General features: G+C 49.4%; 1 protein-coding gene across 8 annotated transcripts in view; it reads left to right on the top strand.

Annotated features, from left to right (window-relative positions):
• The window catches only part of LOC123765432 (orphan steroid hormone receptor 2), a 217,852-nt gene that overhangs the window by 48,075 nt on the left and 143,876 nt on the right, over positions 1-25,901 (top strand). The window contains exon 2 of one of the 8 annotated variants that reach the window (XM_069334020.1): positions 23,334-23,561. The exons of the other annotated variants lie outside the window; for them this stretch is intronic. The gene's annotated coding sequence lies outside the window, so the exon portion shown is untranslated. The remainder of the gene's footprint in view (positions 1-23,333; positions 23,562-25,901) is intronic. 8 annotated transcript variants of the gene reach the window in all.

The raw sequence follows: 25,901 nt of genomic DNA on the forward strand, positions 1-25,901 counted from the left end.
CCCAAAAGATACAAACCCATGTAAACAACCTAACCTATCGAGGCCGATGGTCAGAAAGCGTCACTATTACGGTGCTTTAAGGTGTACTAATACGTCACACTTTTAACGGAATAGTCGAGTCCGTAAAAAAACGTCGGGGGTATTAGGCGAGAGGCGGCCATGTTGAGCGAGGCCGCTGGAGCTCAAGTGAGCTGTTGTGTCCTGAGCGATGCACAGCCTTCCTGCGGCACATTTCCTAGTGTCAAGGTCAAGCCATGGCGCGGGCGGACGGACGGACGGGCGGTGGTGGGCGGGAAGCTATGAGACACGAACCCTGGGGTCTGGGGTGCGTGTAGCCAGGGGGTCCTCAACGCCACCACCACCACCCTCAGAAATATGGTCGCTGGCCGCATGTTGCACTGTTAATACTGATTGACATTAGCAGTGTTTTATCTTCATGGAGCAGGCGGGGGAGATGTGCTCTGACTTCCTGACGATCAAGACAAGGTTACTGAAGTGTACTCCAGTACATGCAGGGGGGAGGGGGGTGTTATACCCTGGGATTATACAGTGGGGGGTGCTGGGTGACCCTGGGGGTATACAGTAGGGGTGCTGGGTGACCCTGGGGGTATACAGCAGGGGTGCTGGGTGACCCTAGGGGTATACAGTAGGGGTGCTGGGTGACCCTGGGGGTATACAGTAGGGGTGCTGGGTGACCCTGGGGGTATACAGTAGGGGTGCTGGGTGACCCTAGGGGTATACAGTAGGGGTGCTGGGTGACCCTGGGGGTGTACAGTAGGGGTGCTGGGTGACCCTGGGGGTATACAGTAGGGGTGCTGGGTGACCCTAGGGGTATACAGTAGGGGTGCTGGGTGACCCTAGGGGTATACAGTAGGGGGTGCTGGGTGACCCTGGGGGGGCAGCGGTAGCCTGGGCGTCATCCCAGGCATGAGAGGCGAATTATAGGTCAGGATCAGAGACAGTTTTTGTTGCGTGGCTGTGTGTTGCGTCCTTGGGGGCGCGACGGGGCCCTCTCCGTCGCCAGGAGAGGGCCTCTTGCGTCGCCAGCAGCGCCTCTTGCGGGACATGCCAGAGGTATCATCTGGTTTATACCGCTATCACCACCACTATAACTAACACCTTACTACCACTTTCCAAACTACCGAGGTTGTTCTCTTCAGGTATAAAGCGTCGCCTTGCGCATTAAACTGCAACCTGGCGACCCTGCACTAGGCCTCCTGCGGGCCATCAACTGCGAGCGACCATCCATCCACAGGTCTCCAGTATCAGCTCTCGGTACTGGTAATGGCTCTAAAGAAGTCCTTAAGAGCCGCCACTTACGGGTTATTCATGCCCGTGTTACCTTATGGGTGGCTTAATCTTTATCAATCAATCGTTTTCCTCTCAGAGGCCAACTCTACCACCGTCCCCGAGGTTACCAGGAGGCCTGGTCGACGACCGGGCCGCGGGGACGCTAAGCCCCGGAAGCACCTCAAGGTAAGGTACCTCCATCATGTTCCCGCCGCCCCCGTCAATCGCCACCTCAGCCACCACTACCGCCGTTGGACCTTTGTGTTCCATCAACTCCCTTAATTAAGCTCCTGAAGTCTGTCAGTGTGGTCAGTCCGAGGCTCCCGAGGCGAAGATCCTACTGGCCGTCTTCAGCTGCCCGTCTTCAGCTGCCCGTCCAAACCCCCCCCCCATATTACATATACAAGAGATATATGTAATAATTTACATTTGGAAAATATTCCAAATGTAGTTTCTTATCCTCCAGTTCCTAATCTGCAGACGAGAATAACTCCACAAGAAACAAGGAGGCATGGCAGGAAGTGCAAAATAGCCCCATTGAAAAGCAATTGCATGTTATTTTAGATTCAGCTGCTCGAAGCATAAGTTCCGAGTAGCACGGGCTATGGTGAGCCCGTAGTGAACTTACCTGGCACAGGAGTGGGGCTGTAACTAGCAATTGCAATAGATACACTGAGAGAGAGAACTATCAACAGGAACCCAAGACTTCAACACTGTCCCTCTACACATAAGGTGCAAATCTGTCCGGCCTCTCACGGTGTTCAAGAGAGAACTTCATAAACATCTCCAAAGGATACCTGATCAACCAAGCTCTGATTCATACGTCAGGCTGCGAGCAGCTGCGTCAAACAACCTAGTTGACAAGATTATCAACCAGGAGTCCTGCTGAGACCGGGCCACGGAGACGTTGATCCCGGAACGAAGAACAGATAATCAACATGTAGTTGTCTGTGAATCTTGCAAATAGAGAGGCCCTCGGAAACATATTTACAAACCTTCCAGTATAGCATCAGAGGCAGACGTGAAGTGTGAGATAGTTGAGTGTTGCTGAAGGTGTAGCTTGTGTTACTGTCCTAGGTGTTGCCGACCTTTAAGGTGCTGCTTGTGTTACTGTCTCGAAGGTGTCGTGGTTGACCTTACGTCCCCCTCAACACCGAACTCCCTAATCCTTTGTTGATGACCTCGTCTCTCTCTCTCTTTCCTTCCGCAACACTCAGTCATATATTTGATATTCACAAGTAATTGTTCTATTTAGTAGGAATTCACATGCTAATATCATCAGCTAATTCATCTCACACGGCAGGTAATAGCATGGTGAATGTTAAGTTACTGCTTAGTTATTCTGCCAGAGTTATAAGTGGAGATCAGTCTTGATAATATTAACACGGAGGCGCCGTGTACAGTGACCTACGCCCAGGGGGCGCTGAATGGTAGACGTTCTGTTGTTTCTTTATGATGTGGCCACGTAGCTACGCAACAGCTACGTAATCTGACGTACAAGTTCCCTGTAGAACAAGTAGCCTAAAGCTACTTGTAGCCGCTTGACGCTTAACTTGGAAGGTGTTTTGGGGGTCCAGGACGGAGCTGAAGGATTTTGTGGTTTCCAGGAGGCAGCTGGAAGCTTCTGTGGTGTCTAAGAGAGAGCTGTGAGGTGTTGCGGTGGCCACGAGGGAGCAGAAAAGTGTTACAGTGTCCAGAAGGGGAGCTGGAAGCTGTTGCAAAGTTCAGGAGGACAAGCAGTAGGAAGCAGGAAAGTGTGTTGTCCAGGAGAGAGCTGGAAACTCACAATATTCAGGAGGGAGTTGGAAAGTGTTACGGTCGCTAGGAGAGAACTGGAAAGTGTTGCAGTATGCAGGAGAGGCAGCTGAAAGTGTTGCAGTATCCAGGAGAGGGAGCTGAAAGTGTTGCAGTATCCAGGAGAGGCAGGTGAAAGGGCTTCAGTATCCAGGAGAGGCAGCTGAAAGGGCTTCAGTATCCAGGAGGGCCATGGAAGGTGTTGAAGTATGTCCCTGCAGTAACCTGGAGGCCACAAGTGAGTCAACGTGCAGCTGCTCTCCTGGTGGTGAGTATTTGCGGTCAGCTCTACATTTTTCTTTACCTTCGAGGAATAGAAGGGGTGTTGGGGGGTCTGGAATGCTTCCCCTGGATGATGCTGGAATATTGTTAGGTTATAATTAAATGGTTTAAAACTTATATTCAGATTACTCACAAGAAATCACAATGCTGTTCATGATATTCAGAGTCTTTAGTAAAATTCTTAAATACGCTAGAGCGAGTATTCAAATGTAATTGTCCAAATTATGATGAAATTTGTAATTATTTTTTTCGCCTGTATCTAGAGTGTTTTGAGAAAGTCGGCCAATCAATTTAACTAGGGCACTTGTATATATATTTTGAGTTGTGGGACGTGGTTGATCAACCCGTTCTCGCAAATTTAATAAGTTAATATTGACTTATTAAATATGTGCATAGGTGACATACTTAACATAATAGATACCCTTAAAAAGATTCATAGAAAACACCGACCTTACCTAACCTACTTAGTATGTTAAGATAAGCATCTTATTGCTTCGTAATTACAATTATTACCTAACCTATAATAGGTATAGGTTAAGTAATAATTGTAATTACGAAGCAATAAGATGCTTATCTTAAGATACTAACAAGGTTAGGTAAGGTTGGTGTTTTCTATGAATCTTTTTAAGGGTATCTATTATGTTTAGTATATCACCTATGCACGTAGTTAATAAGTCAATATTGACTTTACGAATTTGCGAGAACGGGTTGGGTTGATGCCTTGGTCCTTGTGCTCATGGTTGACGGTGTCGAGTCTGCAACACCAGAGGTTATGGAAGATGGTGGAAACAATTGTTGTAAACCAGAGGATGTTGTCGACAAGCCTTAGTGTGTGTGTGTGTGTGTGTGTGTGTGTGTGTGTGTGTGTGTGTGTGTGTGTGTGTGTGTGTGTGTGTGTGTGTGTGTGTGTGTGGATGATCTTGGCGAGTGACGGTAGACTGATGGAGGAGTGTGTGGATGTTGTTGGGAGGTGGTGGTAGACGAGGGAGGTGGTGGTAGACGAGGGAAGTGGTGGTAGACGAGGAAGGTGGTGGGTGTGGGCTGACCTGGACAGCGGGACCTCAAGGTCGAGCAAGTTTCCAGAGGGACCATGTCGCCCTCGCCGCCAGTGTCTCTCTGTGTCACCGCCCTCATCCGTTCTTTGTTCAGTTTTTTCTCTTTTATCTTGGCAACGTTCTTATATTTCTGTCGATGTTCCCCTCCCTCCCCCCCCCGTCTCCCCTATCTCCAGCTTCCGCTCTTATCCCCTCACCCATTACGTCGAAGTTGTCATATTGTGTGACAAGTCTTCACCTGCTGTAGCGTTTTAGCTGGACCCAGCCCAAGGCCGGGTGTGGCTCCTTCCTTACTCTGGTGTCCTGTTCTGCCTTCAGTGGTGGATTATTATGGATTATTATGACCAAAGTACACATCACAAGATTAAGAAACGACGACGTTTCGGTCCGTCATGGACCACTATCAAGTCGTGTGTGATAATGGTCCAGGACGGACCTAAACGTCGTCGTGTCTTCACCTTTTCGAGTGTGGTTCATTCATCATATCTTCAGCCACGATATTGTGACTCATCGTCTGTACATCAATGATTATTCCTACACAATTTCCACTATGGTCTTCACCTGTGTCCGATGGGAACGTTCAAAGTTCACAGTGGTACAAGAAGTTTCCACTTCTTGTACCACTTTTGGGCATCTAGAAGACTGTCTTCCTTGTGCCCAACACTTGTCTCTTGTCCTCTCCTTCCTCGCCCTCACAAGTGTTGCAGAATTTTATCTTAAGCATCTATACTACTTTCCTTAGTTCATCTTTTCTATGTTAGCTGTCTTGTGTCCGGTGATCGCAGACGTCCGCCGGCGTCCTGCCTGTGTATACTCACCTGTTTGTGCCTACAGGAGCCACCTCTAGCTCTCAGACCCTGCTTTTCTAGCTGCCGGTTGTCTACTGCCAAGTGCGTGCGTGGTCAACACTGTCGTCCGTATGTGTGTGCACATTTATGTGTCACTATCTGTGTCAGCATGTGTGTGTGTGTGTGTCACTGTCACACCACACACGCACATCTTCTTGTGTGTATAACAAAATTTTTTTTTAAGACATTACATATAACGACTGTTAGGTAATATGGCAATAACTTATCAGTTATTTAGCTAAATAGTACAATTTTAGAAGAAAAAAGCGTAAAAGCAGGAAAGCAGGAATATGTGATTAAGTTATGCCTAGCCTAAGTATCCACGAGGAAACATTAACGACAATTCCGAGTGCTTCCGTGAAAATAAAACACCAGAAATGTTCATAAACATGAAGATATGACATGACTCAAGTGACGCGTTTCTTTCACCCTATGCCCATGTTACCTAGCAGTAAAATAGGTACCTGGGTGTTAGTCAGCTGTCACGGGCTGCTTCCTGGGGGTGGAGGCCTGGTCGAGGACCGGGCCGCGGGGACACTGAAAGCCCCGAAATCATCTCAAGATAACCTCAAGATAAGATAACGCGTGACATGACAGCTTGTACTACTTATATATTTCTCTCATCCCTATTATAGCACTATTCTGGCTCAGGTTTGAAAATATACTTCGCCGCTTTTAATACAAAATTCAGCTATATTTATTTCAATAATTGATGGTGGGAAGGTAGGGTTGAAAGGGAAGGCTTAGCAAAGACGAGGACAGAGAGGGAGTTCTCCCGCCAATAATTATATATTGTAGATGTAGAAGAGCTCAGTTGAGAGGCGTACCGGGCAGTACGTTTGGAGAAAGCCTGGTGGACCATACTCTCATAATTCTCTGGGGAGTAGAAGAACTCCCACCACCCCATCAAGCAGGTATCAAGCAGGTAAAGATGGCTGCCATCAGCAGGAGAAGCAACACCGAGGTGTAGGCAAGACTTGGCACGCAGTAGGGCCGAGGAACTACCACTACCAGCAGCAGTAACAGTAACACCAGCCGGCATAGGGGCCAGGGGAGGAGGATAGCTCCAGCAGGAACAGCAGCAGTTGACGGGTACCTCAGCGGCCTTACGTGTTGGTGTGGGTCGCAACAGCCACCTTCAAGGTCAACTACTGCCAAGGCCCTCACGTCTCCCACTTAAGTAGGGCCTACACTCGCCCCCATTATCTCCCCCACCACTACCATCACCGCCCCTTTCTTACACCACTGCCAGAATGCCTACTGCCAGGTATATATGGGTAGTGGGAAACTTGTTGACCTGAAGGTCCTCAGAGCCTTCAGGGTTTGTAGAAGGTTTCCTGAGCTTAGCTGAGGGGTGGTAGATGGTCCTCATCTCAGGCTGAGGTTGGTCGACGGCTCGCGAAGCCTGGACGGTGATTTGGTCGAATTGTCTCCAGCTGAGTGTGGACGATGGTCGTGGCTCTGGTTTACCAGGCTGAGAGTTCAGGTCTCCTGGGCTAGTCTTCCTGCTTCCTCACAACCCTTTTGGAAGTCTGGAGACTCCACACAGACCCTCTGTGTTATATTGGTTTGGCGTCATGGCTGTCACTTTGTTACGTCAGTAAGTGTTGTGTGGTGTTTGACACTTACCTGGTACATCAGTAAGTGTTGTAGGGTGCTTGACACTTACCTGGTGCATCAGTAAGTGTTGTGTGGTGCTTGACACTTACCTGGTGCATCAGTAAGTGTTGTGTGGTGTTTGACACTTACCTGGTACATCAGTATGTGTTGTGTGGTGCTTGACACTTACCTGGTACATCAGTAAGTGTTGTGTGGTGTTTGACACTTACCTGGTGCATCAGTAAGTGTTGTGTGGTGCTTGACACTTACCTGGTGCATCAGTAAGTGTTGTGTGGTGCTTGACACTTACCTGGTGCATCAGTAAGTGTTGTGTGGTGCTTGACACTTACCTGGTACATCAGTAAGTGTTGTGGGGTGCTTGACACTTACCTGGTACATCAGTAAGTGTTGTGTGGTGCTTGACACTTACCTGGTACATCAGTAAGTGTTGTGTGGTGCTTGACACTTACCTGGTACATCAATAAGTGTTGTGTGGTGCTTGACACTTACCTGGTGCATCAATAAGTGTTGTGTGGTGCTTGACACTTACCTGGTACATCAATAAGTGTTGTGTGGTGCTTGACACTTACCTGGTGCATCAGTAAGTGTTGTGTGGTGCTTGACACTCACCTGGTACATCAGTAAGTGTTGTGGGGTGCTTGACACTTACCTGGTACATCAGTAAGTGTTGTGTGGTGCTTGACACTTACCTGGTACATCAGTAAGTGTTGTGTGGTGCTTGACACTTACCTGGTGCATCAATAAGTGTTGTGTGGTGCTTGACACTTACCTGGTGCATCAATAAGTGTTGTGTGGTGCTTGACACTTACCTGGTGCATCAGTAAGTGTTGTGTGGTGCTTGACACTTACCTGGTGCATCAATAAGTGTTGTGGGGTGCTTGACACTTACCTGGTGCATCAGTAAGTGTTGTGTGGTGCTTGACACTTACCTGGTGCATCAATAAGTGTTGTGTGGTGCTTGACACTTACCTGGTGCATCAATAAGTGTTGTGGGGTGCTTGACACTTACCTGGTGCATCAATAAGTGTTGTGTGGTGCTTGACACTTACCTGGTGCATCAATAAGTGTTGTGTGGTGCTTGACACTTACCTGGTGCATCAATAAGTGTTGTGGGGTGCTTGACACTTACCTGGTGCATCAGTAAGTGTTGTGGGGTGCTTGACACTTACCTGGTGCATCAATAAGTGTTGTGGGGTGCTTGACACTTACCTGGTGCATCAATAAGTGTTGTGGGGTGCTTGACATGTGTTACAGCAGTGTGTGTGGGGGTGATGAATAGCCGGATGGTATTACGGTGCTGCCATCATCAAGGTCTTGGGCTGTTGTTGATGATGTTGACGTCTCCTCTGTTGATGTCATGAGTGTTGAGTAGCGACATTAGCGACTGGGACCCGTGGTAAAGGTCAGGCATGTGATGATAGCGTGGTTATATTCGGAGGGGTTGGTTGGGCCCGTGTCTGTGTGGCAGGGCCGTCTGGGGGTGTCAGGCAGCGGTCAGTTCGCGGTTAGAAAAGTGCCCCAGCCGTCTTGGTCAAGGGGCACTGTTTGGCTTGTTGCTTTTGAAGTCCGGGTTTGACGCTGTCTCCCTGCTCGGTGGCTTGGCCTTTATTAAATGTTGGTAGGTTTACCGGGAGATTACCTGGAGAGGGTTCCGGGAGTTCTTATACTTCCAAAGATCTGTGTGAGGCCAGGCTTGACTTGTGATAACTTGGTCCACCAGTCTGTTGCTTGGAGCGGCCCGCAGGCCCAGATTGGTCCGGCACTTCCTGCAAGGACTTATCTAACTGCTTCTTGGAGAATTTCCTTTTTGTTTCGGAAATATTTATAATGCTTGCTGGGAGGGTGTTGAGCAGCCGTAGACCTCTGATGTTCACTCTTCTCTGATTGTGCTTATGGCACCTCTACTCCTCACTGGTTCTATTCTGCCTTTCCTTTCGTATCTTTCGCTCCTATATGATGTTATTCTACTGTGTAAATTTGGGACCTGGCCCTCCTGTATCTTTGCATGTTTATATTATGTGTTATCTCTCTCGTCTTATTTCCAGAGAATACATTTGGAGAGCTTTGAAACGGTGCCAGTAGTGAGGTAAAGGTCTTTAAAGATAAAGATAAAGGTCTTTAAGGTAAGATAAAGGTCTTCTGGAAGAGTCTGCTAGAGGTAGAAAGTTCTTGCTGGGACTGCTACCTTACCTTATCTTGAGGTTACCTTGAGGTGCTTCCGGGCTTAGTGTCCCCGCGGCCCGGTCGTCGACCAGGCCTCCTGGTTGCTGGACTGATCAACCAGGCTGTTAGACGCGGCTGCTGGGACTGCTGCAAGGACTAAGCGTCTCCTAGGAGGAGATGGCTCCCACCAAAACTGTGTCTCCTAGGAGCCCTGGGGGGGGGGGGAGAAGGCAGGTGTCCCTGGGTACTATGTGTGTGTGTGAGTGCACAAGGTGTCGGTGTTGCTAGTGCGCGCATCTAGTGCAAGGACACTGCTCGCGGAAGACCTTTTTTCATGTTTGTGGAGTGTTTGGGCGCTTTTTCCCCTCTCCCTCATCCGGGTTATTTTACTACGAGATGATGACTCGCAGGAATATGTATTTCTTACACTGGCCTTGTGTGTGTGTGTGTGTGTGTGTGTGTGTGTGTGTGTGTGTGTGTGTGTGTGTGTGTGTGTGTCCGCCGGACGCCACAGCAAGTCTGGAGACAGTTGTTGGTGAGGGAGGGGGGGGGGTCGTGGGGTGGGGAGGGGTCGTGGGGTGGGGGGAGGGGGTCGTGTGGAGAGACCTTGAGAGGCTGGTCTACAGGACGAGGTTGTGGGCCCAGATAGCTGCAAGGCAGGTGACCCGGCTCCGTCCCGACACACACACACACACACACAGCCGGTGGCCGAGCGGACAGCACGCTGGACACGTGATCCTGTGGTCCCGGGATCGATCCCGGGCGCCAGCGAGACACGAGATGGGTACAGTTTCTTTCACCCTATGCCCCTGTTACCTAGCAGTAAATAGGTACCTGGGAGTTAGACAGCTGTTACGGGCTGCTTCCTGGAGGGGGGGGGGAATAGTAGTTAGTAAAAGTTGACTGATTGACAATTGAGAGGCGGGCCGAAAGAGCAGAGCTCAACCCCCGCAAGCACAACTAGGTAAATACACACACACACACACACACACACACACACACACACACACACACTACTAAAATAGAGGACAGAAGAAACAAAGAGAACATGATCACGTCATACAAGATAATGAGGATAATATGACAAGGTGGACAAGACCAGCCTCTTTAACCTGAGAGAAAGTAGGACAAGAGGACAGCAGTGAAGGATGGAAATGCAAATGAATGCAAGAAATGTTACGAATCATTGGCACTTTGTACGAGTGATCAGTAAGTGGAATGTACTGTTAGGGAGGTGTGCTTCAGGAACTTGTATTCGCACTGAAGCAGATTTGAAGCAGAGGAGACATGATTGCATCGTACAAAATACTCGTGAATGGACGAGGTTTACAGAGACTACTGAAGAGCCATAGGAAGATCAGCAAGATCTTCAGTGCCATAGGCACTGAAAAACAGTGCCTATGGCACTATCGCCCACGATCCTGTGGGGGGGGGGGTAGTGGACCCCATACCCATCCCGTGGGCGGCAGTGGACCCCCATACCCATCCCGTGGGCGGCAGTGGACCCCCATACCCATCCCGTGGGCGGCAGTGGACCCCCATACCCATCCCGTGGGCGGCAGTGGACCCCCATACCCATCCCGTGGGCAGCAGTAGACACCATACCCATCCCGTGGGCGGCAGTGGACCCCATACCCATCCCGTGGGCGGCAGTGGACCCCCATACCCATCCCGTGGGCAGCAGTAGACACCATACCCATCCCGTGGGCGGCAGTGGGCCCCCATACCCATCCCGTGGGCAGCAGTGGACACCAAACCCATCCCGTGGGCGGCAGTGGACCCCATACCCATCCCGTGGGCAGCAGTAGACACCATACCCATCCCGTGGGCGGCAGTGGACCCCCATACCCATCCCGTGGGCAGCAGTAGACACCATACCCATCCCGTGGGCGGCAGTGGACCCCATACCCATCCCGTGGGCAGCAGTAGACACCATACCCATCCCGTGGGCGGCAGCGGACCCCCATACCCATCCCGTGGGCAGCAGTAGACACCATACCCATCCCGTGGGCGGCAGTGGACCCCCATACCCATCCCGTGGGCGGCAGTGGACACCATACCCATCCCGTGGGCGGCAGTGGACACCATACCCATCCCGTGGGCGGCAGTGGACCCCCATACCCATCCCGTGGGCAGCAGTGGACCCCATACCCATCCCGTGGGCGGCAGTGGACCCCATACCCATCCCGTGGGCAGCAGTAGACCCCATACCCCATCCCGTGGGCGGCAGTGGACCCCATACCCATCCCGTGGGCGGCAGTGGACCCCATACCCATCCCGTGGGCAGCAGTAGACCCCATACCCATCCCGTGGGCGGCAGTGGACCCCATACCCATCCCGTGGGCAGCAGTAGACCCCATACCCATCCCGTGGGCAGCAGTGGACCCTATACCCATCCCGTGGGCGGCAGTGGACCCCATACCCATCCCGTGGGCGGCAGTGGACCCCATACCCATCCCGTGGGCAGCAGTAGACCCCATACCCATCCCGTGGGCAGCAGTGGACCCTATACCCATCCCGTGGGCAGCAGTAGACCCCATACCCATCCCGTGGGCAGCAGTGGACCCTATACCCATCCCGTGGGCGGCAGTGGAGAGGATTACAGAGCCACATAAAGAATCAAGAACTGAACCCCGGAGTTCATTTAGCTAAGTAACAATCTTATTAAGCTTATTACACAGTTTAAAAGTATATATGTAGCGTTTTATATATGAAATGGTGTAAGAAGTGATGGAGAAGAGTGTGTAGAGCACATGTGTGTTCCCCAGGTGCACAGTTACCAGTCCTGCGCCTCTAGTGCACCTCTGAGTGACCACACAGTCCTGCGCCACTAGTGCACCTCTGAGTGACCACACAGCCACAGTGGCATGCGCACCATTACCTAATTGGCAGTAAACCCGATATGATCAATATCCTAATTATGATTTCCATAGATTAAAAAAAAAAACAGGAAAATCGATACGAGAGGGAGAGGGGGAGCTAGATTTGTCAACCCCCTCTCCCCCCTCCCGGTGGGGCACTGTTAGGTAAGCATTGATAGGCAAGCACAGTGTTCTTCACCCACACGGCTGGACTTATGGAGTCCTGCCTTGAGTCCTGATGGCTTCCCTTACTCTCCATCATGGTAATCCTTCTCCCTCCCCTCCCTTCCCCTCTCGTGTTCCTTCTGACCCCTTTCTGCCCCTCTATCCCTTGTGGCCCTCTCTGGACCTGTTTGGTGGCCCTCCCTAGTGGCACTCCCGCTCTTTACTCCTCTCTGACCCTCCCTCCCTCCCTCTCTCTCTCTCTCTCTCTCTCTCTCTCTCTCTCTCTCTCTCTCTCTCTCTCTCTCTCTCTCTCTCTCTCTCTTCCAGTCACTGACGCTCTCCCTGCCTTATGGGGTCCCCTTGCCAGCATCTTCCACATTCCTTTTATTCCTTACACTTCGTTATTGTCCTCTCCTCCTCCTTGTCCCTCTCCTTCGTCGAGCTTGTTCGTCTTGAGGGAGAGCGAAGGGTCATCCCGTCCACCATGGGGATAATTTGTCCTCTCTCTCTCTCTCTCTCTCTCTCTCTCTCTCTCTCTCTCTCTCTCTCTCTCTCTCTCTCTCTCTCTCTCTCTCTCTCTCTCTCTCTCTCTCTCTCTCGTTCCGCATTCCTGAGTGTGTGCTGGTGAGTGTGTGTGGAGGAGCACTGCTTGCTGGCCACAGCCGGACCTGCTTTCACCTTGCAGGAGTGTGTTGCCACGCTTTGCTCCCTCACCTGTGACCACCGCTGGCTCCGCGCCACTTGACTCTGACCTCGTCCTCCCTGTGTGACACAGCCAGTTAAGTGAGGCGAGGTCACGGGTTCAGCTCACGAGAGGGAAGAAGATCTGACTAATTTTCACCAGCGAGGCATCACTAAAATGTACTTAAACGGTCAGATTTCAGGGTTTGGGGGCGGCAGGTGTACTTACTACCCCCTGGGGCCCGCGAGGGTCAGGTCAAGTGAGGTCACAGCACGCGTTGCCTGTCATCTGTGTACCTGTGTACCTCGCCCTAGGCTGTGTACAAGCAGGTGACACAAGGACCGTGTACCTGGAGAAACAGGTGCGAGGATATCTTACACAGTTTCCACAGGTGACGGAGGCAGGTCTTCGCGATATCCTGAGACTGTCGAGTCTTTCTCAAGACTTGAAAGTTACACTACTTATGTAGGCGCAAAATAGAGTCTTTGTAGCTAAGATTCTGGCTCCCTGGCGGCGGTCACTTGACAAACGTTTAAATTGTCGCAGGTTGGTGAGGTGTTGTGTGTGGGACGATGTAAGCCTAACAGCACCAAGCTTTCTACACACACACACACACACACACACACACACACACACACACACACATACACATACACATACACACACACACACACACACACACACACACACACATACACACACACACACACACACACACACACACACACACACACACACATACACATACACATACACATACACACATACACACACACACACACACACACACACACACACACACATACACACACACATACACATACACACACACACACACACACATACACATACACATACACACACACACACACATACACACACACACATACACATACACATACACACACACATACACACACACACACACACACACACACACACACACACATACACATACACATACACATACACACACACACACACACATACACATACACACACACACACACACACACACACACACACACACACACACACACACACACAGTGCCTGAATTCATTTAACGCACATTTCACAAAATACAAAATTCCCCACTAATCCTTACCTTACTATACCTAAGCTCCGGCCGTCTCCTTACTTAAATTCGTAAACGTTGTTTTACTGTCATTTAATTTATATTTGAAAAACTTATTGATAAATATTATAGATTAAAGTGTTATGTTAAGCCTAGGGGGAGGGGGGGGGGAAGGTTTAGGGTGGGAATACCAGAAGCTTTGCTCGTCCAAGCTGAGGCCAAGCCTAAGCCACAGTTATAACGTACCGAGCATTCAACCAGTGTTTTCTTAAATATAATTTAATATTATTATATATTAGAGTGTTTTAAGTTCTGCTGCTGATTGTAGTACCTCTGGGGTGAGGTATTTACAGAGAGGCACTTGGAACACACTCAGTGTTTACGAAGCACTGCTTCACAAAAATTGGAACGTCATTAGTTGAGAGTCTTGGGGTAAACAGTTTGTCATTCATAAACGGGAGAGTGGGGGAGGTGGGGAGGCTGGGTTAACGAGTATTTGGGGTGGAAAGGACGAGAGAGAGAGAGAGAGAGAGAGAGAGAGAGAGAGAGAGAGAGAGAGAGAGAGAGAGAGAGAGAGAGAGAGAGAGAGAGAGAGAGAGTTGTATTATAAGCTGAAGCATATATGAAGGTCGTATCTCAATGTCGTCCATCACCTCAACACACAAACCATTTAAGGAGACCACCAACACAACGACGTAACTAATGCTGATGTTTGCAGCAAAGATGATGTTAATAATTGAAAGACGAGATCAATCTTTAAAGAAGATGAAGGAAGAAGAAGAAGAGAGAGTGGATGAATGTTGCGAAACAATTACGTGTCTTTAGGACCCAACTTCTCTCGAACCAGTTCTTCCGAGATGACTTGTGTTGATTCAGATGTCCGCCAACAGCCGAGGCAAAAACACCTCCATAAATACGAAGATCTATTGCTAACTCTTGCAAGTGTTTAGCCTGTGGTCAGCTGGTGGAGCCTGTGGGAGGTGGTGGAGGTCTGGTAGGCCAGAGCAAGGCGGAGGTCGGGGAGTATGTGGTCAGCTGGAGGTCACTGTGTGCTGCTCAGGAGTATGTGGTTACAGTATGCTGGGCTGGAGTCTTCTGGAAGTGATGGGCTACCAGAGGGTCGTCGTGGGACAGTGAGACAGGCAGAGGGTTGTGGGACAGTGGGACAGGCAGAGGGTCGTCGTGGGACAGTGGGACAGGCAGAGGGTCGTCGTGGGACAGTGAGACAGGCAGAGGGTCCCACAGCCGCGAGTACTGTTTGTTCCTGTCAGTAAATAGGTCACCTCTACCTGGCCTGTTTGTCTGTAAGGAAGTTCACCTTGAGAACCTCCTTCTCCTCCTCCTCCTCTTGCTCCTCAAGTTGCTACACACACCCTTCTCGTTCCTTGAGTTGAGGTTTATGTTGCTGCTGCCATTGCTATGGCCTCATAGTTCATGCTGTCGACGAGACTAGATCCCGTATATAATATGCGAGGGTTTGGGCCCACTGTTGAGTGCTATGGCCATCTTCCAGCGACTTCAATACTCGTCCACTGACATCGCGATCCCTACTGACGTCACATCCGACCTTCAACGCACGTCCTCTGACGTCTTACTTACACGTCCTTCAACGTGTGTTCACTAAAGTCTTATTCGACTTCATCTTGGAACCATCGACTTGAGGCGGCCTGTTCGACTAGCTGGTTGGTGGACCTGGGCGTCGATGGAGGCGTCCAAGACTGTAATGCGGGTATTATGCCGCACGTGGAGACCTGCTGCTTGCTCACTGACTCGCCACATCCCTGCTGACACAGTTTTGATAGCCGTATTAACCTCAGTGTTGACCCATCACCTCTATCCTGCCGCACGCTCCTCTCTTGTTTTTATCGAAGGAATGTAGGTTAGTCTCTCTGCCCCTGGCGGGAGAGGCTTTCAGGCTCCACAATGTAGCCGTGGCTACTCCAGCCGCCCAAGTCTCTCCGTTTAATATTTGTGCACAATTATAGAAGGCTCGTATGAAGTGGGAATTAATTAATGAAAATAGAGCAGGAGCCAGGAGGCGGCAACATTCTGGTCATAACCTTCCCTTTCCGTTGAAGGAGGTTTCCAGGCAGTGGTATTTACACCGCCTTTTTCGGCGCCCTCGCTGGGCACAGCGCTTACACTCTTACCTCACGCGTGCATCATCACGCAACTTAAAGGATGGAGAAGGAAAAAGTGCATAAAGTAAAGTGATAAGTGTAATAGTAAATCGGTAATAAATATCTCAGCTGGCGACTCTGGCCGCCTCCCATGCCCCGGGAATGTCCGTGTTGCACATGTCCGATAATCTTCCTCCGGGAGCCTCAGTCTCCATTGGACTAGAATTTAGCGTCATCAAGTTTGAAATTTTGCTTTATTACGCATATGTTTTTGTTTGTTTGTGCGTGTCTAACACTTGTGGGGGTATGTGTGTGTTTGTTCAAGAGCCTGTCTAAGAATGTGGACCAATTTTACGTTGATTTATGGACTTTATTTGTTGGATTTGTAACGTCCGCTCTCGTCTCTGGAGCTCCAGTAAGCACTTGTGTGTAACCTTAATGCTCCAAGCTTACTAAAGCTGTCCACTGCCCCCTCTTGTAATACCTGATCCTCCTATCCCCTGCCTGTCCCCCTCGGCCACCTTCCCCATGCGTCCGCTCCTCGTCCTCCCTCCCTTCACCCCCCCAACATCCCTCCCCACACCCCCCATTTCCTCTGACCTGTGGTGACACTTACCAAATACTTTAAAATATACTTTCGTAACGAATCCCCTTCATATGTGTTATGTGATGGCGGCCTCCAAGCCCCGCTGGGTGAGCTTCACTACATCACAGCGGACTTGGAGCTATATCTTGCGGTTAAGGGAGTGAAAACCGTAATGTAATGGACTGGTCGGCAACCTGTGGGCTGACCTGCTCCCTGCGGTTGGCAGTTACCTGGAATTACGAGACGGCTTACCTAAGTTACCCCGACGGGCTTATGGTCGTGGTACTCACCCAGGTTACCTGCTTCCACGTGGGTTACAAGGTACCCACCGGGGTTACCTTGTCCCACCTGGGATGCCTGCGCCTTCACCTCTGGGTTACCCGGCCCCATCCGGCGGGTTATCCGGCCATACGCCTCGTTATCTTGCTTCATACTAGGCCTTCATGACGTGACCCTCGGTACTGTGAGCGGCATTAACCATGTCGTAGCTAAGGCAGCGTCTGGGATCATCCCGGGCGAAAGTTCGAACCCTCATCACGGCCTTTGTGGATTTGTTCGTGGCGGGACGCTGCCTGTCTAACAAGGAGGACGCGAAAGGGAGCAGGAGCTCGGGGAGTATGCAAGAACTCGCCTGGATGTGCTTGTAGGGTCCAGCTAGGATCTTAACCCTGCCTCCCAATCTTCATAGATTAATACAGCGACTCATTTCACACGCTGTTATCACATTTAAATTTAAAACTTTGAATCGAATTCGCTTCAATGACTTCTACGTCTTGCCTGCTACACTTATTGACAGCTCTGAGACTGACTAGTTCTTCCCCACGTTTCTGTGACTCATTTGCCTCTTGAGTTTCCATCTGTGACCCCCTGCTGCTGCTGCTGCTGCTGCTGCTAGCTTTGAACAATGCTGCTTTGTCTATCTTATCAATTTCCCTTAGAATCTTTTATGTTATCATATCCCTCATTATCTCTCCTTTCCTCCAGTGTGGTAAGGTCCAGTTTTCTCAGTCTTTCCTCATAGCTTGAGCTGTGTGTGTGTGTGTGTGTGTGTGTGTGTGTGTGTGTGTGTGTGTGTGTGTGTGTGTGTGTGTGTGTGTGTACTCACCTAGTTGTGTTTGCGGGGGTTGAGCTCTGGCTCTTTGGTCCCGCCTCTCAACCGTCAATCAACAGGTGTACAGATTCCTGAGCCTATCGGGCTCTATCATATCTACACTTGAAACTGTGTATGGAGTCAGCCTCCACCACATCACTTCCTAATGCATTCCATTTGTGTGTGTGTGTGTGTGCGTGCGTCCATGCGCTGTTTCTTGACATAAATAAATATAAAAGTATGCAGACGAGGAGTCACAATAACGTGGCTGAAGTATGTTGACCAGACCACACACTAGAAAGGGAAGGGACGACGACGTTTCGGTCCGTCCTGGACCATTCTCAAGTCGATTTTATACAATATAAAATTATATATATATATATATATATATATATATATATATATATATATATATATATATTGTGACCGTAACGCGTTGGTGTTCGGCTGTTTAAGGCTAGGGGTATGGCCTCGTCACATAGTTATAAAAAAAAATAGAAAAACTGGAACTTCGTCGGTGGTAAGGTAAGGAGAAGACACACAAAACACAAGTAAACTTTAACAATGAAATTTTAATTACGTTAAATAAATCAAAACATGAAAATAATGCACAAACAAATATGTATAATAAAATCAATCAATCAAAATAATAAGAATTCTTAAATGACAAAATGAAAAGTTACGTTAAGGCAAAATAACAAGAAGTGCAATACAACAGTAAGTGGGAGGTGCTGGAATATTGGCTTAAAGCCACCACCTCTCTCAGTACACTCTAGAGTCTAGCTGGGAGGTGTGCTGGCTACGAAAGCACGGAACATTCTGAAGACTGATGTTGGGGCGACCCCAGACATCGGGTAGTATTGGGGGGCGAGTGCAGGTGCAGCCAGACCGGCGACCAATCAGCGGAGCCGTAGCGATCAACGGGTAGTTTGGTGATTGGAGTTCGAACAGGTGGCTGGTTGCATACGTTTCTGCTCACCCTGGCAAGCCTTGATGGTGTTGTTGTCGTTGTTGGACATTTCTTCCATAGTCTTTTTATATAATTGTGAAGACGTAATTTTGGAGGGAAGAGCAGGCTCAATCTCTTGAAGGAGATTATCGTCACAATATATATATATATATATATATATATATATATATATATATATATATATATATATATATATATATATATATGTGTTAGCTTCTTCATATCTCTCCCTATTATCCATTTTTGTCTCTGAGTCTAGCCTTACCGTTAAGCAGCTTTCTTTGACTACTGGGCGACTCCCCCGTACCTTAAATGACCTTGTTAAGTATCCTTGTCCACCTCCTAGGTGTGCCTTGTCTCCCAGTAAACATGTCTTTCCCTTCATTCACCTCATCACTTCCCCTCCATCCTATCTCTCTCCTCCCTTGAGGTGAGGTTCACCCGAGTCCTCTGTCTCGTCTACGTCCTATATGAGGATGAGAATAGTACTGGAGCAAGCACAGTACCCTGCGGGACTGTAAGCTCTTCACGGTGGATGGTCCGGATCATACTCTGTTGACTGTTACACTCTGGTTTCTGTTCGTTAGGAAGTTAGAGATCTATCTCCTTGCAGACGATGAGACACAATAACGTGGCTAAAGTATGTTGACCAGACCACAATCGACTTGAGAATGGTCCAGGACGGACCGAAACGTCGTCGTCCCTTCACTTTCTAGTGTATGGTCTGGTCAACATCGATCTCCTTTAATGTACTAGTAATTCCTTTTTGTGCTCATTTTGGGAGCAATAACACCACGATCACTATTATCGAAAGCTTCGAGAAATCTGTGTAAATTACATCAGCGTTTTGCTTGTCTTCCATGGCAACAAAGGCCATGTCATAATGTCATAGCTCATCACATAGGTCAGTGTCGTTTTCGTTAGCTGTGGCTCATTCTAGTACCTAGTTTACACCTGTGTCCCCCTGTTGGTGTACTTAACATCTCAATTACACACAGAGATCACACTAACATGATGCATCAAATGAACAAATCCACCAGGGCCGTGACGAGGATTCGAACCTGCGTCCGGGAGCATCCCAGACACTGCCTTAATCGACTGAGCTACGACAGGGTAGGAGAGGCTACGGGATCCAGTAAGTTCAGTAGAATTTCGGTTTCAACCCTTTAACCCTGTCGTAGCTCAGTCGATTAAGGCAGCGTCTGGGATGCTCCCTGACGCAGGTTCGAATCCTCGTCACGGCCCTTGTGGAAACATCTCAAATACACAATGGTAATACACAGGGTTAACAGTACAGTGAGAGATGTGGTTCGCTTCTAGTTATCTCGTCGCTCGTGTGTCTCAGCTCTGACAACAACAGTCTGGTGGAACACATCTAGATTTCCTCCAGCTTTATTTTGGGTTTGCGTGTGCGTGCGTGTGAGTGCGTGTGTGCCATGTGTAGCGTGTACCATGGAGCGTGTTAGTATGCGGGTCCCAGCTTGGCCTGTTGTGTATTGGGAGGCGACTCCGCGTACAAACGACACCGTTTATATGGACCAGGTAAGAGTGCAGTAGGTGAGACTACCAGGGCTGCTGCTCTTGGGCCCGCCTCCTCCCCCACCACCACCTACACTAACCCAACCTTTGGAAACTATCTAGAGGCGGGTGTTATCATGTTTACATTTTAGTAGGCCTATTGCCTCCTGGGTCATTGTCTCTCAATCATTCTTCTCGTTTCCGGAACAGCCTCTTTTTTTTGTATCATATTCCTTTTTTACCTCTATCTTCTCCTAACTCTGAGGTCTGTCCCTCATACCTGCCTTCACTCAGCTCCTCCCCGAGGTCTCTACCCCTACCCTACATCAGGCCAGGTAACTCTCACCCTCCCTCCCTCTTGCCTCTTCCTCCCTCCTAACCTCCCCACCTCCCTACGTCCGCGCAACCTCCTGTCAGGTGACCCACCACTGACCTCCTCCCTACATGACCCCCAACACCCCCCCCCCCACCTCCACACCTCCCTTACATCCGGTCACATCGTTCTCACGTAACGCTTCATCCCTCCCTTCCTCCCCCCTCTCCTGCCTCCCCTTCCCCACCCTCTCCTGCCTCCCCTTCCTCTGCCTCTCACAAGACCTCTCCTCTCGTCTAGGTGTGCTGGCCAGTTGACCTTAAGTGTGTGTGTGTGTAACTTTCTCCGGTGGACGCTCACACTTGTAATGATAGAAAGTGCACGCCGACCTCTCTCTCTCTCTCTCGTCTTGGGCTGAGTCATGGGAATTATGGTAACTGAGCGGACCTTGTGGGGCGGGCACCTGGCAGGTGGCTACCAGGTGCCTCACACACACACACACACACACACACACACACACACACACACACACACACACACACACACACACACACACACACACACACCGGGGCACGGTGAGGCTATGGTGCCTCTTGTGGCACACCTTTCTTGTTGTGGTTTTAGATTTAGCTACTCAGAACGAAATGTCCATCTAGCACGGGCTATGGTGAGCCCCAGACCTTTGTTGATCCTTTACTGTCTTGTATAGATCTCTCTCTCTCTCTCTCTCTCTCTCTCTCTCTCTCTCTCTCTCTCTCTCTCTCTCTCTCTCTCTCTCTCTCTCCCTCCCTCCCACACCAGTGCCGTACCTTTATGGTGCCCGCAGGTTGTCTTCTCTCCCACTAGGGCGCCCATGGTGACCTCTGTAACGCCCTTCACGCCGCCTACAAGGTCACTGCGTGGTGCTCTGTGTTGGGGGGGGGGGGGGGGGAGCATGGGGGCGATGAGTATGGGGGTATGTTCGTCTGGGGCGATGGGGGGGGGGAGTTTTGAGGGGATGTTGAAGTTATTGTTTTGGGGGGGGTGTAGGGGAGGTGTAGTTGAAGGGGGTGAGGGTGTTGAAGGGGGGTCTTGAGAGGGGGGTGAGGGGTGTTGAGGGGGGGGGGGCGTAAACAATAATACAAGTGTACTCACCTAAGTGTTTGTGAGGTGTTGAGCTTGACCGTCTTCATCCTGCTTCTCATCCTTTAATCACCTAGTGTCTCCGAGCCTATTGGGCTCTCATATCTACATTTAAACCTGTAAGGAGTCTGCCAAAAATACTTTACATCTTAATGCATACTTATGTTCGTTATTCTCATATTGATCAAAGCATTTATAACTGAGTTTCCTCTTGTGGGCCTTTCTGCGAGACCCAACCCTGCCAAATCGTCTCTACTTGTCTGCTTTTACTCTTTCCTCGTTACTCAATCCTCTCAACTCTGGGACTAGTCTGGTGGCACACTATTGGACTTTTTCCCAGCTTAGTTGTGCGTTTAACGAAGTAAGGATGCCATGATTTTGCTGCATATTCCAAAATTGGTCTTGCGGAGTATAGGCCTATAATGGTTTAATATAGTTCATTTATTATGCACCCCATACCCATCTTGTGGGCGGTAGTGGAAAGGGTTACAGAGGCACATAATGGGCTCAGGGACTGAACCTCACAATTCATTTAGCTAAGCAAGTTACAATCTTGATGAGCTAGTTACAAAATTCAGTACAAGTCGTCACATTATAAATGGGGTTCGAGATCGACCTCAAGTACAGTTTCTAAATTAAGCAACTGACATATGTGGAGAGCCTAGTGTCACAATTGATATGTTTGTCCTGCACACCGCCCCCCATCCAGTGGGCAGCGGTGGATAGGTTACACTCACTTAGTTACTACCTACAGTTACGCAAACTGGGGATATTTGGTTAAGATTTCTGGTAGCAGATCATTTTGAATGAAATATTTAAACATTTCTGGAACATTTGTTATAGAATTGTCTCTGAATTCACGTATCTTTTCGCACTCCATCACATAGGCTGAATGAATCCTTGTCTTACATTCCAGGTACATCTAATGTAGATAGGCTTTGCTGTCATAGAAGACAAAATGCTGATATATACAGATTACATTAAAATATACACAGATTTTCCAAAGGCTTTCGACAAATGTGACAATGGTGTTACTGCACACAAAATGCACAGAAAAGAATTACTGGCATAATAGGAAGTGGATCTTCAATTTCCTAACAAACAGACCCCAGTGTTTAATAGTCAACAAAGTCAAATCCGGACCATCCACCGTGAATAGCTCACAGTCCCCCAGGGTACTGTGCTTGCTCCTGTACTCTTTCTCATCCTCTTATCGGACATAGACAAGGACACACACACTATAGTACTGTATCATCCTTTGCAGGTGACACTAGGATTTTCATGGCAGTAGATAACAGAGAACACAGCAAACCTTCAAACTGTTGTAAATCAGGTCTCTCAATGGACCAATAATATGTTATCTTTTTGAGGTTATCTTGAGATGATTTCGGGGCTTTTAGTGTCCCCGCGGCCCGGTCGTCGACCAGGCCTCCTGGTTGCTGGACTCATCAACCAGGCTGTTAGACGCGGCTGCTCGCAGCCTGACGTATGAGTCACAGCCTGGTTGATCAGGTATCCTTTGGAGGTGCTTATCCAGTTACGCTTAGATACGCCCATCCTAAGCATACCAATACGCCCACCCTCCAGGCGTATATGTTATGTAGAGCGGAATTAAGGGTGGAATATTTACGTTAAAAATATTAATAATAGTGTATTGAGGGTTCCTCTTGGGATGGGTAAGATAGTGACAATCTTAAGTGTGTCTTCATCTCATTATACTCATCATCACTATCATTCTATTCCTCAGCAAGTGTGTAAGAATGATGTTTTTCTTCCAGGTAGGAGGAGCCAGCGATGACATGTACCTGGAGTGTACCTGGATGCGGTTCTGGGAGCTCCTCTACCGCCCAAGCCCGGCCCAGGGCCTGGCTTGACCTGTGAGAGGTTGATCCAACAGGCTGTTGCTTGGAACGGCCCGCCGCAGGTCCACTACGGCACTGTTGGCCCCGCACGCCTTACAGAAAGCTGCCAGCACCGGCGCCCACGACACCTTCTCTACACCTGAGGTACACCTTGTGGTAGTGTGGTGGTAGTGTGGTAGTGTGGTGGTAGTGTGGTGGTAGTGTGGTGGTAGGACTTTCCTGGTGCCGTCATCCTGGCACACACATCACCTGTTCCTTATTAATTCCATCACCTGCCCCCCCCCTCCATATTCTCCCCCCCCCGCATATTCCCTACACCCCGTCACCCCCTTCCTCACCCCCCCCTTCCCCCTTACTACCAACACCTGCCCTCTCCCTACCTCCACCTGCCTCCCCCTCCCTCCTCATCTTTACCCAGCTTACCTACACCCTTCCGTCTACTACCCCCTCCACAACCATCCCCCCCCTCCCCTCCCCTCTCCCCCCCAACCACCACTACATGTGGGCTTCAGTCCTCCTAATATCCCTCCTATCACTACCAGTTCCTGCTTCCCTCTCCAGTACTACTACGACTATTTCTTGCCTCCTATAATCACCACCACCACCAGTACCTAGCTTCCCCCAGTACTACCACACACACCTACCACCAGCACCACCCAGTACTAGTACTAGCGTGGGCCCCTCGGCCCCCACAGTGGGTGAAAGTGACGTCACAGGGCTTCGTGACCTCGCCTCTCTACCAAACAATGGACAGTGGTTGTATTAATAGTGTGTGTGTGTGTGTTTGGGGGGGGGGGGCACTATCAATGGCACCTGGCACCAGTGGCGTTCTTAATGAGCAACTCACATTAATGTTGGGCATCTCCGCATGTCACACAGTAAGCCCTCACCTGGGGGACCCGACCGCAGTCTTGTGTATTATATAAAGAGTTTTTCGTTGATACAAATCCACTCTGTGTGAAGAGTATGAAATTGTGTTGGTTTAAGAGCGAGACGCGGGCATCTTGAGTCTTTCTTGACGGTGTTCCCATCATGTCTTGGTCTCCTACACACTCAAGACTTCATTCAGTTTCCCGCCATTTCTGTCAGGATCAGAAATGAAACTAGTGTCTTTTACGGGGTGCGTCTAGTGTGTGACGCAGCCCGACACGTCTATGACGCAGCCCGACACGTCTATGACGGCACGCGACGCTCCAGGCCCGACGCTAGACCTCGGAGGAGCCGTTATCATTGGTTGGGACTGGATGGTTGCAACTACCCCATCCCAACCACTACCACCCATCCCAACCACACTCTCGTCCTGTCCTCCAAGAGGTGCGGTGATAGAGCATCAGTCTGGCCTTAGGAAGAACACATTGGAGAAAGTGTTCATTATTAGTTCTCCAAAGTAAGGCATTACCGCCCTCGCTATCATCACAACCGCAGGAATTAAGGTTAAGGGAACTCGCCCCCCGCTAGAAGAGAAGAAACAGATGTGATATGATCACTGCATGCAAGATACCGATGGGAATGGATAAGGTGGACAAGATTAGACTGTAAACGAGAGAAAATAGGACAAGTAAAAGGTATGAAGGCAAATGAGTCGAAGAATTGGAAGTACTCATACCCTCTCCAGGTATACTCCAGGTATACCTTATACAGGTGGAATACACGACATGTATGAATACACTCTTTGCAGCTCCAGAATATTTATATTATAATGCAACAGGAGCAGTAGGCGAGACACAAGTACCTCATCTCTCACTAGTTAGGTTGACCACCTACCTCCACCACCACTACAACAACTCCCCACAACTACCCCAAAACCACCACCACTCCCCACCACACCCTCCAACACCACCACCACCTCGCCATTCACGTGTCTCCCTCGCCTTTGTTTACAAGGTCGTCGTCAGCGCCAAGTTGTTATCGTTATAGTCTTTTCGTCACAACACTCCGCTAGTCACGTATTTTGCCTGATCTTATTGTTGAAGTGAACAGCCTGTTGGATCAAGGCGAGAGAGACAGAGATACAGAGATAGAGAGACAGAGATAGAGAGACAGAGATAGAGAGACAGAGACAGACAAAGAGAGAGACAGAGAGACAGACCACACATCACGGAAGACTGTCTACAGATGAGTAGTGACGCTTGTACTCATCTCTACAGATGACCAGAAGCGTCTCTACTCATCTACAGAGATGAGCAGAGACGCTTGTCATTCATTATAGCATCATCATACTCATTTATCTCCGCCCAAATAAAACCTTTACACCTAACAACCTTCAACCAATCGTCACATTGATGGCTGGACTAACCATGTCTAGAGCACTTACAAGAAAATTGGGACATAATGGGGAGCCGGTCGGCCGAGCGGACAGCACGCTGGACTTATGATCCTGTGGTCCTGGGTTCGATCCCAGGCGCTGGCGAGAAACAATGGGCAGAGTTTCTTTCACCCTATGCCCCTGTTACCTAGCAGTAAAATAGGTACCTGGGTGTTAGT

This window comes from Procambarus clarkii, chromosome 30 (genome assembly GCF_040958095.1).
Source record: "Procambarus clarkii isolate CNS0578487 chromosome 30, FALCON_Pclarkii_2.0, whole genome shotgun sequence".
NCBI lineage: Eukaryota > Metazoa > Arthropoda > Malacostraca > Decapoda > Cambaridae > Procambarus > Procambarus clarkii.